Below are 17,680 nucleotides of genomic sequence, written 5' to 3'. Positions count from 1 at the left end.
CATTATTAACATAGCTTGAGTAGTGTGGTATTTTTCAATGGTATATTTCTCTTTTGAAAGTTTCAAATTTACTATTCCACTTCAGTGTTTAAAGGGCTGTCATAATTTCAATATTTATTCTGAAAATGAGAATTTTTCAGCTTCTTAGCTATATAATTGATTCATTACATGACAGTGCTCCAAAATCCACATACATGGATACAGATACTAAGCCAGAAGTGTTTATACAAGTTTTACTTTACTTCAGTGTTTTCATTTATTGAGATTAGTAAATATTGTGTAATCTTTGGGCCAAAGTTTTGAATTCTAGAGATAAAATAATTTGCTTTATTCTTGACTAAATTTTAAGTCCTTTGAATATAGATATCACATTCTTTTTAATGTTTATTTATTTTTGACAGAGAGAGAAAGAAAGAGAAAGAGAGAGCGTAACTTGGGGAGGGTCAGAGAGAGGGGGAGACACAGAATCTGAAGCAGGCTCCAGGCTCTGAGCTGTCAGCACAGAGCCTGATGCAGGGTTCGAACTCATGGATCTCGAGATCATGACCCGAGCCGAAGTCAGACACTCACCCAACTGAGCCACCCAGGCACCCCTAGATATCACATTCTTTTAATAATAATTCTCTAATAATACTCTTCACAGATTCTTATATAAGTAAATTTAATAGATGCATTCACTACTCCACTCAACCTCCCATTGTGGAGGTATCACGTACCTCATTATGAAAAGTTAGAAACAAAAGATAAAGTACCTAGAAATTAAGATAAATATATAAAAACCAATAGTTTTCCCCCCATCTAATGAAAGAATATTTATTTGGTACCTACATTATGCTACCCACTAAGGGAGGTGCTGGAGATGGTGGTAAACAATAATAAACATTATCCCTGTGCTCAAGGATTGTTTCCTAGGGAGAGAATCAGCAAATAATGAACAAATAAATAATTCAAACTACAAAATTACTACAAAAAGGAATTAGCTAGGTGAAGCAACAGAAAATAATGGGAAAATCCACCTTGATAAGATGGTTCAGAGGAAAGTTTTTTTTGACATTTTCCCCTATTGTTTCACTATTTTACATTTATTTTTTATTATTTAAAATTTTTATTTGGAATAATTTAAAACTTATGAAAAATTTCAAAAATAAGTACAAGGAATGTCTGTATATACTTGTTCCAATTTATGAAATGCTAATCTTTTACAGCATTCTCTTTATCATTTATTCTTTAAATCTCTCTTTCCATCCGTGTACCTGTGTCCTACATAATTTGTTTTTCCGAGTCATTTAAGTGTGCTTCCATCATGGGCCTCTAACCATATTAGTTTAGTGGATATTTCCCAAGAGGAAGAATATTCTCTTACATAACCACAACAGACTTTTCAACTTGAGTAAAATTAATGTTGAGGAAATAGGTTAATTGAAACTAGTATTTCTATTCCTATTTTGTCAGTTGACCTAATACTGTCCTGTATGTGGCATTGTGTCTGTATTTTCTAGTATGGGATCCCACCTGGGATCAGATAGTGCATTTAGTTGCCATGGCTCTTTAGCTTCTTTTAACCTGTAACATTTCCACAGCTTTTCCTTGTCTTTTATGATATTGACATTTTTGAGGAATGCAGTTCTATCTGAACCCCCTTTTTAACAAAAGAACGTTCCTTACTTTGAGTTTGTATGATTTTCCCTCATGATTAAATTCTAATAACTACAAAGCAGGCTATGGGAAGACATTTTAAGACCATGCACATATCCTTCTCAGCAAAACATTCCTCTGGATTTAGCTTCCATTGACATTTCTTTCCTGTTCAATCTTTATTGTAATGGTTGCAAAATAATGATTTTTATACCCCCACTGGTCCCCTCATATCCTTCAAAGAACATTCGTCATTCTCCTGTAAGGAAAGCCTTGCCTTTTCCTCCATTTATTTACTTATCTGGTTATTATTGGTAGGAATTCATAATTCCTATTTTTCAATGGTTTATAATTACTGAGCTTAATTAATTTGATGTTCAAATTGTCTCAGATTTGGCCAGTGGGAACATCTTCATTCTGTCTCCTGTGTCCTTTTGATATACCCATCTTTTTAAAATTTACTTTTATTTATTTATTTTTTTTTACCACTTCCTCCTACTTTCTGGCACTATAAGGTGTTTCAGGCTCATCTTGTTAATACCTTGTATTGGCCTTGATGTCAGTCATTTCCCCACAAATCCTGCTCAGTAGGTCCTACATAAGCGAAAAACAATCGGTTATAAGAAACATCACGCATTTGATTCTAAGGTCTGCATTCATGTAATCAAAATTGAAAATCTCTTAGGGAATCCAACACATCTTCCAAAAGCTAATAAAATATAGGAAAATCGAGCAAAAAGGCAGATTTCATCTCAACAAGTGAAAATTTGTTAAAATATTGATATATCTGGAATAATTTGGATGGTACTTGACTCAACGGGTATAATACAGTAATAAGAAAAGCTAAAACAGAGTCGACAGTGATTTTTAAAAAAGGACTAGAATCACTATTAATTTATAGATTATTGATTAGTGCAGTCTTGGGCTTTTTCCCTCATTGAACAGAATTCATTTAAATGGAATGGATTAAAGAGTTAATGCCAAAAATTAAATGTTATAAAAAAAAAGTTACATGTGAATATGTAATTGAACACAGAATCATTGGGATTTTTTTTGCATAAAAGCAAAAGAGAAACAATATTTATTGAATTGTTACTCATTTCTACAAATGTTTTACCTTTCTCTTAGAATTATTTTCCAAAAGCTAATTATTTCATAACCTTAGAATAAAATGCCTTTAAAAAAAGAGAACAGTCTTCATATATGTCACAAATGTCTCCATGCAACTGTGCTTTCTGTACACATACCTTCTTAGCTTCATGTCCACTGTCTCCTTTGTTCATTTTATTCCTGGTGCTAGGAAAGTGCCCAGCGCATGGTATGGCCTGGATAAATATTATCTGAGTGAATAAATCAACAACTTGAGGCAATTGGAGTAAGTGTATTTGTACATGCCCTTCTAGCTGTAGGATTAAAATGAAGTCTTTCAGACTTCAGGCCAAAATTGTTTTCTGTAGAATGTCTGTCAGCTGAAGGGTATTTAGTTTATATCTGTGCCCTGATGGTGGCTAAGATGAGCATCCACAAACACATAGCATTAATTGGAGCCTTCCTTTTCTTGTCCTAGCATATTTATAGATATATAAATATCTGTCTCTCTGTATATATATCTTCTAATGGACTGAATATTGAAGAGGTTTGAGGACCATTTCAGTATTTCAAAGAAAATGTGATTTTAACCTTTTTTAGATTTCTCAATATTTTGAGCACTCACATCCTCAAGGTGACTATAATTTAGAGGGGGAAAAAAAAGATTGGAAATTACTTTGAAACCCTAGGAGCACAAATCTAACTGGCTTCTGTTCTTCAGTAGTTGTGAGTAATGATAACAAAGAAAAAGGTTAAGGCTGCCAGCTTGCGCCCATGGAAATGCAATGGAGAGTTCCAGGCCTGCTGTGGTTCCTACAAAGAGAGATGTTGATTTGGAGATGTCTTTATAAAGTATGCAATGAAAATATATCACAATTTTTGTGTGTGTCTGAATAGATAAATAATTATAAGAACAGTTATATTGACCTTTTTTTAAATACTGTTTTGTCAGGTTAGACTAAATATGAGAGATTCTATCTAGTATTTTTTTATACCTTGCAATATTTAGCTTATATGAGTGATGCTTAATTTCTGTATTTGAGAAGTAAAGTGCTGTAGAACATTTGTGTAGGTGTATGGTACCCTGTCCATTATAAATGCCTAATGCCATAAATATCAAAATGTTACTGCCAGTATTATATTATTTAGCTCTTATAATAAAGCTACTGGTAAGGCATTTTTTTTTCAATATATGAAATTTATTGTCAAATTGGTTTCCATACAACACCCAGTGCTCATCCCAAAAGGTGCCCTCCTCAATACCCATCACCCACCCTCCCCTCTCTCCCACTCCCCATCAACCCTCAGTTTGTTCTCAGTTTTTAACAGTCTCTTATGCTTTGGCTCTCTCCCACTCTAACCTCTTTTTTTTTTTCTTCCCCTCCCCCATGGGTTCCTGTTAAGTTTCTCAAGATCCACATAAGAGTGAAACCATATGGTATCTGTCTTTCTCTGTATGGCTTATTTCACTTAGCATCACACTCTCCAGTCCCATCCACGTTGCTACAAAGGGCCATATTTCATTCTTTCTCATTGCCACGTAGTACTCCATTGTGTATATAAACCACAATTTCTTTATCCATTCCTCAGTTGATGGACATTTAGGCTCTTTCCACAATTTGGCTATTGTTGAGAGTGCTGCTATAAACATTGGGGTACAAGTGCCCCTATGCACCAGTACTCCTGTATCCCTTGGGTAAATTCCTAGCAGTGCTATTGCTGGGTCATAGGGTAGGTCTATTTTTAATTTTCTGAGGAACCTCCACACTGCTTTCCAGAGCGGCTGCACCAATTTGCATTCCCACCAACAGTGCAAGAGGGTTCCCGTTTCTCCACATCCTCTCCAGCATCTATAGTCTCCTGATTTGTTCATTTTGGCCACTCTGACTGGCGTGAGGTGATACCTGAGTGTGGTTTTGATTTGTATTTCCCTGATAAGGAGCGACGCTGAACATCTTTTCATGTGCCTGTTGGCCATCTGGATGTCTTCTTTAGAGAAGTGTCTATTCATGTTTTCTGCCCATTTCTTCACTGGGTTATTTGTTTTTCAGGTGTGGAGTTTGGTGAGCTCTTTATAGATTTTGGATACTAGCCCTTTGTCCGATATGTCATTTGCAAATATCTTTTCCCATTCCGTTGGTTGCCTTTTAGTTTTGTTGGTTGTTTCCTTTGCTGTGCAGAAGCTTTTTATCTTCATAAGGTCCCAGTAATTCATTTTTGCTTTTAATTCCCTTGCCTTTGGGGATGTGTCGAGTAAGAGGTTGTTATGGCTGAGGTCAGAGAGGTCTTTTCCTGCTTTCTCCTCTAGGGTTTGGATGGTTTCCTGTCTCACATTCAGGTCCTTTATCCATTTTGAATTTATTTTTGTGAATGGTGTGAGAAAGTGGTCTAGTTTCATTCTTCTGCATGTTGCTGTCCATTTCTCCCAGCACCATTTGTTAAAGAGACTGTCTTTTTTCCATTGGATGTTCTTTCCTGCTTTGTCAAAGATGAGTTGGCCATATGTTTGTGGGTCTAGTTCTGGGGTTTCTATTCTATTCCATTGGTCTATGTGTCTGTTTTTGTGCCAATACCATGCTGTCTTGATGATTACAGCTTTGTAGAGGCTAAAGTCTGGGATTGTGATGCCTCCTGCTTTGGTCTTCTTCTTCAAAAGTACTTTGGCTATTCAGGGCCTTTTGTGGTTCCATGTGAATTTTAGGATTGCTTGTTCTAGCTTTGAGAAGAATGCTGGTGCAATTTTGATTGGGATTGCATTGAATGTGTAGATAGCTTTGGGTAGTATTGACATTTGACAATATTTATTCTTCCAATCCATGAGCAGGGAATGTCTTTCCATTTCTTTATATCTTCTTCAACTACCTTCATAAGCTTTCTATAGTTTTCAGCATACAGATCTTGTACATCTTTGGTTAGATTTATTCGTAGGTATTTTATGCTTCTTGGTGCAATTGTGAATGGGATCAGTTTCTTTATTTGTCTTTCTGTTGCTTCATTGTTAGCGTATAAGAATGCAACTGATTTCTGTATATTGATTTTGTATCCTGCAACTTTGCTGAATTCATGTATCAGTTCTAGCAGACTTTTGGTGGAGTCTATCGGATTTTCCATGTATAATATCATGTCATCTGCAAAAAGTGAAAGCTTGACTTCATCTTTGCCAATTTTGATGCCTTTGATTTCCTTTTGTTGTCTGATTGCTGATGCTAGAACTTACTGGGAAGGCATTTTTGTGCCCCTTTAGTAGATGAGGAATATAGGTCACATAAAACTCAGGCAGTTTGTCCAAGGAACACAGACCTGTGAAGTGGCAAAGCCAGGGCTTATCTCCAGATCAGCCTGTCTTTGCTGCATGGGCTGCCCTTGACTTCTCAGGGCCCCAAAATGTTGATTGCCATGTGGTTTTGATTTCTGGCTACAAACCCAAATGTATTTATTAAACATATGCAATTCTTTTAGATGTAGAGGCCCTCATATTCATATATTCCCTGCTGCCTTGCTAAATGGTGTTATAAATTACACTTACACACACACACACACACACACACACACGCACACACACACACACACACATTTTTTCCCTGAGTGTGGAAGAGAGAAGAAAGGAGAAATACTGGGTATAAGACAGTAAAGTAAGATACCTAAGAAAAAAATATTAGCACGGTTACCTGATGTTGCTAAAATACAGAAACTCATGAAATATCCTTGATTCTTAGTTAACTTTGTGTTAGATCTTTTGCTTAAAACCTGAAATAGCTTCTGTGTAGGCAGAAAATGGCCTTCCAAAGATGTCCACATACTTATCTCAGGATCTTACGAATATATTACCTCACATGACAAAAGAGACTTTACAGGTGTGATTAAATGGAAGACCTTGAGATGCCGAGATTATCATTGTGGGCCCAATGTTATCACTTTATAAAAGTGAAAGAGGGAGGTAGAAGAGTGAAAGGGAGAGGAGATGTGACATTGAAGTGGTAAGAGGGCCATGTGCTAGGAAATGTGAATATGGGTAACCTCTAGACGCTGGAGAAGAAAAGGAGATGGGTTCTTTCCTACAGCCTCCAGATGGAACACAACACTAGTAACCCATTTTGGACCTCTGACTTGAGAACTATAAAATAATAAATTTATGTTACCTTATTTAAGCCACTAAATTCTTGATAATTTGTTACAGCAGCAGTAGGAGACTAATACAGCATCCCACTATGATTGTAATAAAACCCAAAGTCCTCAGCCTTGACTCTAAGACCCTTCAAGATTGCATCTCACTCAACTGCCTGCCTCACATCTGAACTCCATGCTTTATAATTTGCTCTCCACCAAGATGATATTGCTCAGAGTTGGTTTGCATAAATTCTTGCCTTCTCTGTTTCCTGGTCTTGCTTTTCTCTGCCTGAGGCTGTGCCTTCTTCCCTATTCTTTCTCATATCATCTCTAATATCAACCATGGTTCTACTTATACTATAGCCAGGATAATCAATACTTCAGATTTCATTCCTATAGGAAGTCTTCCCAGTACTTTTTCTATCCCTCAGTAAGCAGTTCTATGCTCCCTGTGATATTGTGATTTGTAGGAAATATATATTTGGTTTTTGTTCATGGTTCCTGGCTCATGGCTTGTAAAACCCCTTGAATTTCCTGTAATATGAGCAATGAAGGTGTTTTTTGTTAGGCTTATGAAATTATTTTTGTAAAGCCCTTGGGTGACTTAAGGGTAGGGATATGGTTGTCAGGAGAATTAACCATGTGATTACAGCGTTCAAAGTTTCAGCCTCCTCTTCCCCCACATCCCAACCTCTGGGGAGGGGAAAGGTGCTGGAGATTGTGTTCAATTGCCAGTGGTCAGTGACTTCGTGAGTCATGCTGATATAATGGAGCCTCCATAAAACCCCAAAAGGACAGGGTTCCAAGAGCTTCCAGGGTGTGCTTGGGAGAGTGACACACCTGAAGAGGGCATGGAAGCTCCGCACCCTTTCCGTGTATCTTGACCTTTGCATCTCTTCCATCTGGCTGTTCCTGTCATTATATCCATTTATAATAAACTGGTAATCTAATGAGTAAATGCATTTCCTGAGATCTATGAGCTACTCTAACAAATTAGTGGAACCTAAAGGGGATGTCTTTTGTAAATGCATCTTATTGGAACCTCTGATTTATAGACAGACTTGTAACTTGCATCCAGAGTTGGGGTGGGGAGCAGACTTGTAGAACTGAGCCCTTAACCTGTGGATTCTGATGCTACCTCTGGGTGTTAGTGTTAGAATTGACTTGAATTGTACAATACCCAGTTGGCATCCAGAGAACTTTTGGTGGTGGTAGAGGGAAGTGCTCCCTCCCCTCCAGGAATTGGAATTGGGTTCCTGTTACTCCCTTAATTCAACCTCTACTCTAATTAATCTTTATGATAGCATCTATTATACAGCATGAAACAGTCTATTCATAGTTTCATAATTTTGTCTCAAGGTCCAGCATAGTGTTGCCAGTATACAGTCAATGCTCATGAAAATTTTTCTATATTAATTTGCTCAAGAAGTTTGTGAAACTAAAGGTAACTGAATTATTTATAAAAGGAGGAAAGACCTTCTTGGAGGGAGTTCTGTAAAAAAAAACAGCTGTAGGTAATGAATAGTTTGACTGATAGCCTGTGCAACTATCTCTGTTCTGGCACAACATTTATGCTTTTGATACATGTAACATTAAGCTCTTATAAAGGGGAAGGTGCAGCATACCAATTCATGAAATGATCCACATTCTGTAGCTCTTTATATCAAAACTATGTATCACAACTGATGTATCCAACATTTGCATTATGTACAAACAACTATAGGGCATTTCTTATATCTAGATTTCTTTAAAAAAATTTTTTTTAACATTTATTTATTTTTGAGACAGAGAGAGAGCATGAACAGGGGAGGGTCAGAGAAAGAGGGAGACACAGAATCTGAAACAGGCTCCAGGCTCTGAGCTGTCAGCACAGAGCCCGACGCGGGTCTCGAACCCACGGACCACGAGATCATGACCTGAGCCAAAGTCGGACGCTTAACCGACTGAGCCACCCAGGCGCCCCTAGATTTCTTTTAAAGTTTGTTTCCCTTTTAGTAGTGTAGACAGAAGATGGACAGTTTCATGGAGAAGTGACAGCCCTTGTCTCGTCACAGTATTACAGATGGAAACTTCTTAAACAGGCTGGGGAGTTAAGGGATCCTAAAGCAATGTAGAATCTGTGAAAGAGGGGGTTTCACATGAGGGAAGGGTTAGGATCTGCAGGGGAAGATTTGCCACCCTCATGCTTGCTACTTCAAAAAAGTCAGGAGTAAAAGAAACCACATAGACATTTAAAAAATAGTTTTCTGTTGGGAAAATTTAGGTTAAGTTATACTACGCCTATAGTTTCAGTTGGTAAGAACAATTATATTAAACAGTTATACCCTGGAATCAGAGACAATTTGTTTATCAGCTTTGCTTATCTGAGTCTGAGTTAGGTCCTCCAGTGTTTGAAAAGCTTTGATGCCTCAACATGATGTTTGCCAAAGTGGTGTCTATAATGAGCAGCCAAATTCTCTGTATTTCAGGCACTTTCTTTTAAACTGCTTTTGAATGAGACTGTCAAGTGTTGCATGCTGTATGTCAGTTAACACTTGGGGAGTGAAATTCACAAAGGGCACTTATTGTACCTTCACAACAAGGATATCTTTGCCAACACTTCAGAGCTATTTTAAGTTTTGGAGTTGTAAGTATCTCACTGAGTTCTTAGAAGTGATAGTAGTGACCCAGGATGCCTGGGTTTTAAAGTGAGTTTACACTTTGAAGACATTCTTGCACACGTTGGGATTTTAACTGCACTGTATGTCCGAGGCATTGGGCCCTTTATTTATGTGGCTTCCTTCATCTAAGAGTTAATAATAACGACAGTGACAAAATAAGCAATGACAACATTTACTAATTGCTTATTAATTACTTGACACTGTAAGCATTTACCTGTATGATCTCACTGAATACACACTAGAACCTAGAGGTAGATACGACTGTTAGTCCTGTTTACAGATGCAAAAATTGAGGCTCAGAAAGTTTAAGTAAAATACTTAACGAAATAGAACATAAATGGTGAAATTGAATTTGCTCCAATGAACCCATGACTTGAGATCTTGTACTTTATATTTCTTTATTCTGATAAAACAAGTCTGTCAAAGGAGGGGAAAAAAAAAGGTGGATGTGTGGTTGGCAGGGTAGGCAAGGATCATATTAAAAAATACCTAGGCACCAATTAAATCCTTTTTTTCTCAGTATTCCTCAGTGGAGTATTTTGTGTGTGTGTGTGGGGGGGGTGTGTGTGTACTTTTTGTATGTATGTATTTTCTCCTTTTCAGTTTTCTCATGTCCTCAAAAACCTTCTCTGTAATCTTCTGTGTTTTATTCTGGCAACTTGAGATACTTGTATTTCTCTCTCTTGTAATGCATTCTATTGGTAATATTTTAAAAAGTATTAGTTCCTGTAGATTGGAGCTGGGAATTTAACATGTAGACATGTCTTTATTTCTCTTCTTGCAAGGCGACCACGAACTCACTTTGTACATGCTTTTGAGAATAATGGAAAAATAAAGAAAAAGAATAAAGGCAGGAATCTAAAGATTGGGAAAATAAGCATCAAACTCATTTTGGAGACAATTGTGGATTGGCTTCAGTTTACAATGCCTACACATTTCCCTCAGCTTTTCATTCATCACTGTCATTAATTTCTCTCCTCATTTGCTAAACAGATGAATAGCAAGGAAGACAATAGAATTAAACTGGAACAAAAAGGCCCCTTTATCCCAGTTCCTCAGTGTTCCTTCCAGAATAGGGACATTTAATGATGGGAGGTCCATCTGATTATCTGAAGCCAATGCATTTCTACCTCAGTAGTCAACTGTTTTCAGCAAAAGGAAAGGCTTGTAAATTGTAAAGATCAAGTTAATTGAGTGCTTTGAAGAGAATTAATCTATCAGAGGAAAAGGTGGATACCACAAATTTATTCTCTCCTATACAGAACTACATTATGAAGCACAGGCCAGGCACTGCCTTCACTTAATTTTTTGTGTCCTTATAGCTTAATTTCACTTCTAAAAACTTGTATTTCCTCTTCTAGAACCTGACCTATCTTTCCCTTGACCTGCTTATCTATGTTATTTCTTTGTAGAACTGCTGCAGAGTCTATCCACTTCTCTCTTCTTGGCTTTATCTTACTAATTAGCTACCTAATTAATCTTCCTAAAGTACAGATCTGATTAGGATATTTTGCTGCTTAGTAAACTTTAATAATTTACCTTCATCTAAACAACAAAAGTCTGACTTTCTGGCTTAACCTTCAGAACTTTCTATGTCCTGGCCCTGTTTTCTTTCTCCCCACCCCCCCCTTTTTTAAAGTTTTTATTTATTTGAGAGAGAGAAAAAATGAGAGAGAGAATGAACAGGGGAGGGGCAGAGAAAGAGGGAGACAGAATCCCAAGCAGGCTCCACACCATAAGCACAGAGCCCAATGTGGGGTTCTAACTCACAAACCACAAGAACATGACCTGAGCTGACACCAAGAGTCCGTCTCTCAACTGACTAAGCCAATCAGGGGTCCCTGCCCTGGCCCTGTTTTATCTTCTCAAACATTATCTGCCTCCTTCCCTAGTGTTTTTTGATTGACTGATCAATTTTCTGTTTGCTTTGCTTCTGCCAAACTGAAAACTTTGCTTTCCTACAATAAAGAGTAAGTTCCTCAAGGATAGGATTTTTGTCTGTTTCCTTACTGCTGTATCTCCAGCACCAACAATAGTGGCTGGCTCCTGGTAGGCACTGAATAAATGTATGCTGAATGAATAAACGGCCCTTTCCCATGTTCCCTGACTTTGTAAATCTGCTTATATCTTGTCTTGCCTGAATAAAGGTTCAGCCTTTGTTTAAAACCTGTTAATAAACCAACTACCTCATTAAACAATATCAGATTAGCTGGAATAAAAATCTCTCCTCTCTGTGAGTTTCAACAACTCTTCATATTCTAACAATTCTCAATTACATCGTTTTATCACTTTTATCTTTTAATTGTAATTATTTAGATGTATTATTTATTTTATAACTTAAAGCTTAGAAGAATAAAAAGCTTACGGAACAAAATACACAACTAAATCATTTTTATCTCCCTGTCTCTTCCCCTATAACAGTGGTCCTAAGATACTGCCTTATATAGGTAGACACTCAAAAAAGCACTTGGGTAAGAATTTTGTGTTATGGTGTCACTTTTTACTCCATTAAAATAGTAAAATCCTTGCAGACAAAGATTTACCTTTTAGTGCTTTTTTTTGTTACATCCCAGTTAACTATAGTTTTGATGAAATAAGATTTGTTTTGTTAATAATTACTGAATTATTAAATATAGTCAGAATGGACTATTTGGCATTTTTGGAAATAATTTATATCTAAATCCATAAAATGTGCAACACCAAAAGTGAACCCTAACATAAACTATGTACTTTGGTGATAATGATATGACAGTGTAGAGTCATCAGTTGTAACAACTGTACCTCTTTGGTGGGAATGTTGATAATAGCAGAGGATGTACACGTGTAGGGACAGTGAGTATATGACAACTCTGTACCTTGCCCTTGGTTTTGCTGTGAACCTAAAACAGCTATAAAATTTAAAGTGTATTAAAACAAAACAAAATAAAATAATCATTTATATACATATTTCTTCCTTTACACGTTGCTGCCAAATTTTAAAACACACACTCTCATTCATAGGAAATCTGTAACATTTATCATAATACTGGCTAATTTTTTTGATGCTTAGTCACATACTAATCATCTTTAACACTTATGTGACAAATAGGTCCTCATTTTGAGGTAAATCTTAGAAAAGTTAAATAACTGGCTTACTTTAGCAGCTGCCAGTTGGTGAGTCTGGAACCCAATTCTGTAGTCTGACTTAGGATCTGAGGCTCCTGCAGAGTAGTCTGCTTTCAACAAGTCTCAGGAGAAGTTTTCTGGAATTCTGTGCTTCTGCTTTGGCCTCTAACAACAAAACCTTTCTTCCAACACAAAGCTGAGTGGAGGACAAGAAGGTAGTACAATGTATCTTAGCCTTTGGTTTAAACTTCCTATGTATTCTAGGCAGTAGAACAAAACAATACTAACACTTGCCTGAGGTTAATCTCATATTTATGTATTTCTAGAGCATTTATAAGTAGATTTAGCAGCAGTACACCGATCTACACAATTTTTTTTTTTATGTTGTTGTTTCTTCAGTCTATATATTTTTATCTTTTTGTTGTTTATAGGTATAACCTATCAGGGAAAAAAATGAGTAAAAGCAAGAATAAATGAAGTGGAGATCAGTTTCCAGCAGGCACTTTCATCTAATAAAACAGATACCTTCTAAATTTGAAGTTTTGATTTGTTATTGTCCCCAAGGGCATGCTTCCTTAGGAAAGAACATGTTTTCTTGTAGGCTCCTCTCCATTTGTTCCTACCACACAGAAAAGTAATAATCTATGCAGAGGAATCTTGACTTTGGTAAGACTCTTTTAAAGATGTATTGAGTGTTGGGGCACCTGCCTGGGTGGCTCAGTTGGTTGAGCATCTGACTTCAGCTCAGCTCATGATCTCAGGGTTCATGAGTTAGAGCCCTGCATCAGGCTTTGTGCTGACAGCTCAGAGCCTGGAGCCTGCTTTGGATTCTGTGTCTCCCTCTCTCTCTCTCTGTCCCTCCCCTGCTTGCGCTATGTCTATCTCTCTCAAAAATAAATAAAACATTAAAAAAATTTAAATTAAATTTTTAATTAAAAAATTCAGACAATAGCTATAAAAAATAAATAAGTAAGGATGTATGGATTGTAATCAATTGTAGATTTCTGAAAATAAGTTCCTCATGCAGCCTTTAATGAGTTGAAGTCTAGTTTCATGGTTTTGAAAGTAAATTATAATGAGAGCTTCAGTTTAGGATTGCCAAAAAGAAACTATAGAGTTGCCAGTGCCTATATGGCTACTCTTTTTCTCTAATTTCAGTAACTGTTCCATATGGGGGTATAATTATATTTATTCATGCCATTGATTACTCCTGGGTTTGAAGATAGATGTTCATCCACAAAATCCACCTCTTGCAACAGGAACTATATGGATTGTCAATGAAAAGAAAAGGATTCAGCAGGACCCTATGAGCTCAGAGACCTTTATGCCCAGGCACATGTTTTTCCTGATATGTTACTGGTATCATTGATGAACAAGAACGTGCTGTCTCCTAAAACACCACGAAACAGGTTATGTTTAGATTCTCTTCCAGAAAAAGAAATTAGACATTAGGCATACTGAGGTTGTTTGAGCTCTGGAGAATATATATATCACTGTCTCCTTAAAATATGGCAGTGTCTAAATTGAGTCATTGGATTACCAGTGCTATCTGAATGTAAACAGATAGGGTGACAAATAGGTTCAAACATCCTCTTACATGAATACAGAGATTGACAACGAATTGGAGGGAAGACTGAACCTATTGTTAAATACTAAAACGAATTTAAATTTTCCATCTTTTAAATGTGTAGTATTTTTAGTGGTTTCCATACAAAAAAACAAGAACCCAAAGCCAAAACAGTATTCTAGTTGTATTTATGGTTGTTTTCATTCCTCTAGAGCTAAAACAGATTGAAAGTATTGCTAAGTCCTAGTTTTTAAATATAATGCCTAGAAAATAATAAATATTTAGTTAAACACAGAAATGCTTATTTAGATATTTCAAATATACTGATGATTTGTTGACATAGAAACCAGATCTAGTTTTGGGTGGTCATAGTTTTACAAATCAGCTATACACCAGTAAGTATCCATGTAAATTGAGTTTTGTTATTCATATATTAATTAATTTATTTGGTAAATATCTAGGCAATGCCATCTGTGTGATGAGCCTTGGACTTGCTGCTGCATAGTGAATACTGAAAAAATAGATGTAATTTCAGCCCCTTTGGAGCTTATAGCCTATTGAGGAAAACAATCATTAAACAAAAAGAGATGAAATGTAATTACAGAAAGCTAGAAAATAAATGAGCAAGATGCATATAAGCTCCTGTCATTGTAATGCGGGTAGATTTAAAGCATTTTACCCCTATTCCTTCTATTAAAAAAACAACCCAGATATTCATTACCCAGAGTTAACATTCTGTTATGTGGCCATGCAGTATTTAAATTTCCCATTTTTCTGTCACTCTTATTCTTTCTCTAAGTCTCTGTGAGTGTTTTGGGTATTGACCTTCCCTACTTTCCCACATGGTCAAGGAATTCTTGCTCAACAACAAGATGTGAAGTCAAATCAAAATGTGCTTTTGACCAGTCAAGGCTGATGTTTCTTTGACTGGCTGCCCAGTTTTCATGTTGAGTGCTGCATGCATTTCTGCATATTGTCTTCCTCTATTCACCTCTTTGTGGTCCACTTTGTCACCTGCCATCATCTGCTTACTTCCCAGAGACTTTGTTCCCACCAGCTTTTCCTACTAGTCAGTTTTTTTTTTTTTCCTGTTTCTAAACATATATCCCAATGTCTGGCATGATCTTTAAACTTTTCCCAGTCACCTTCCTCAGTTAAACCTGTCTACTTGGCAGACAAGCACTTTGGAACTTCATATCTATTCTTTCTCATGCCACTGACGTATTCTTTTTTTGGCATACAAATGTCAACAGGTAGGATCAAATGGAAAGAGGCATGAAAGGTTAATTCCCCAATATCACCACCAACTATAGGAAATATATTTGCAGAGTTACAGCTAAGTGGAGCTCATTGAATGGGCTGTGGTCTGTGACAGCTGTTAAATGAGAACATTTCTATCACAATGAGGACAAAGTTAGGTTGTTTCAATGTCATGAGTCACTGGGTAAAGAGCAGAGAAAGCCAGCTCTTCATCCTTACACAAGAGCCCTTCAAACATGGGAGGCCAGTGTTACAAAGGTTTAATCAAAGAGTGAGCAGCTCTTGTCAAAAGTCAAAGAACATTTTTTTTTTTTTTAAACACAGTTACCAATCTTAATCAAATTCCTATTTGGACTCGGCCAATATTAGCTTGTCATTATCACATATGAAGACACATGAAAATGATAAATGTATAATATATAGAAAAGGAATACAGTTGTTCTAAAATGGATGCTGTGTAATGGTTTTTATAAATGAATTTTTAAAAGTTAGAAATTAAAGATGTTATTTGCTAGTCTGAGTTGAAAATGAGAAAGCTTAAGCTCTTCCTCCCTGCCCCCAAAATGGCTTCTTTCCAGATTTCCTCTTTACAAGCAAAATTTTTAATGAGATTAGTATACAATGGGGAGAACTTCAATTAAGCATGAAGATCTTCCTTAATAAAAGATTTATAAGCACTTGTTTAATTTTTTACTTATACTCATTAAAAATGATTTGAAATGGCTTATATATATAATCAAGGAGATATAACAGATAAATAAGAAAAAGAGTAAGGAAAAACAGGAAAGTAAAGCCGAGCCAGGGATAAAATTAGTGTTCATTATAATAGATTGGATTGGAGTTTCTTAGTAGTGAAAACCTCATGAGAAGAAATAATCAGGGACATAATCCATAGATTTTAGTAGCTCAAGAGAAGACAAGTTATTTGTGTACTGACTACCTGAAAAATTTTTTTCTCAAGTAACTCTAAAAAGTTAAAAAGTGGTGGAGTTACATAGTCAACAATATTAATACAATGAAAACCATATGAGATTTTATATACTATTTTCTTGTAGCTTGCTATATTTCTTACTGGTGCTGTAACAAATTACACTTAGTGACTTAAAACAATACAAGTTTATTATGGAATAATTCTGGAGGTCAGAGCTCCGAAATGGGTCTAACAATACCAAGATCAAAGTGTTAGCAGAGCTGGGATTCTGGAAGCTGTTGGGGAAAGTGTTTTGTTTTTTTTTTTTGTTTTTGTTTTGTTTTTTTTTTTTTTTTTTACATTTTCAGCTTCTAGAGTTTACCCTCATTCTTTGGTTCCTGGCCATGTCACTTCAGCATCTGCTTCTGTAATTAAATCTCCTTTGCATCTGACCCTTCTGCCTCTGTTTTATAAGGACTATCATGGTTACCTTGGACTCAGAACAATTTCCCCATCACAAGATTTATTTTTTAAAACTTAAAAAAATTTTTTTTAATGTTTTTATTTTTGAGAGAGAGAGAGAAACAGAGTATGAGTGGGGGAGGGGCAGAGAGAGAGGGGGAGACACAGAATCCAAAGCAGGCTTCAGGCTCTGAGATGGCAGCACAGAGCCCAACGTAGTCCTCAAACCCATGAGCCATGAGATCAGGACCTTAGCCAAAGTCAGACGCTTAACCAACTGAGCTATCCAGGCACCCCTCCCCATCACAAGATTTGTAAATCCCTTTTGCCATGTAAAGTAACATTCAGTAATTAGGATGTAGTGATCTTTGGGGGATGATTATTCACCTTAGCATATATGCCTTAATCTAAGAGGATGATTGTATGATAAAATGTGTATGAAGCTCTCTGATATTTTTATCTAATCTGAAAAAATATGCCAAGAGAAAAAGATGAATTATAAGGCCCCAGGCAACTCAAAACCAATAAAATTTATTTCAGTGAATATTTTTATTAGCATTGGGGGCCAAAAAAGATTTAGGTTTGCTCTCTGGTAATATCTGGAGTACAGATATTCTGTGCTGCCAATGAAAGGGCAGATCCAAAATTTTGCCTTGCACAAGAGACAGATGATACCTTCTAATGAAAACTGAGAATTTTAACCAGGTTTTCAATAGAAAAACCACCCTCTTCAGAATAGAGCTCCCTAGTTGGGTGTTTTAATTATTCACCATACAGCTCTGTACCCGCTGACCACTGGCAAAAATGGGCACTGGAGACCTCAAAGTTCTACATCCTAGCACTAGCAGAAATCATTGTAGCTTTTTTTTTTTTTTTTTTTAGTTT

General features: G+C 36.4%; 1 protein-coding gene across 3 annotated transcripts in view; it reads left to right on the top strand.

Moving 5' to 3' along the window:
• The window catches only part of LOC121042851 (uncharacterized), a 51,690-nt gene that overhangs the window by 14,727 nt on the left and 19,283 nt on the right, over positions 1-17,680 (top strand). Inside the window, exon 3 of one of the 3 annotated variants that reach the window (XM_040494254.1) lies at positions 13,028-13,135. The exons of the other annotated variants lie outside the window; for them this stretch is intronic. The gene's annotated coding sequence lies outside the window, so the exon portion shown is untranslated. Of the gene's footprint in view, positions 1-13,027; positions 13,136-17,680 lie in introns of those variants that run through there. 3 annotated transcript variants of the gene reach the window in all.

The sequence above is a fragment of the Herpailurus yagouaroundi genome, unplaced genomic scaffold (genome assembly GCF_014898765.1).
Source record: "Herpailurus yagouaroundi ecotype Mexico unplaced genomic scaffold, PumYag 186, whole genome shotgun sequence".
In the NCBI taxonomy this organism is placed as follows: domain Eukaryota; kingdom Metazoa; phylum Chordata; class Mammalia; order Carnivora; family Felidae; genus Herpailurus; species Herpailurus yagouaroundi.
This window is presented reverse-complemented; position numbering and strand designations above follow the sequence as displayed.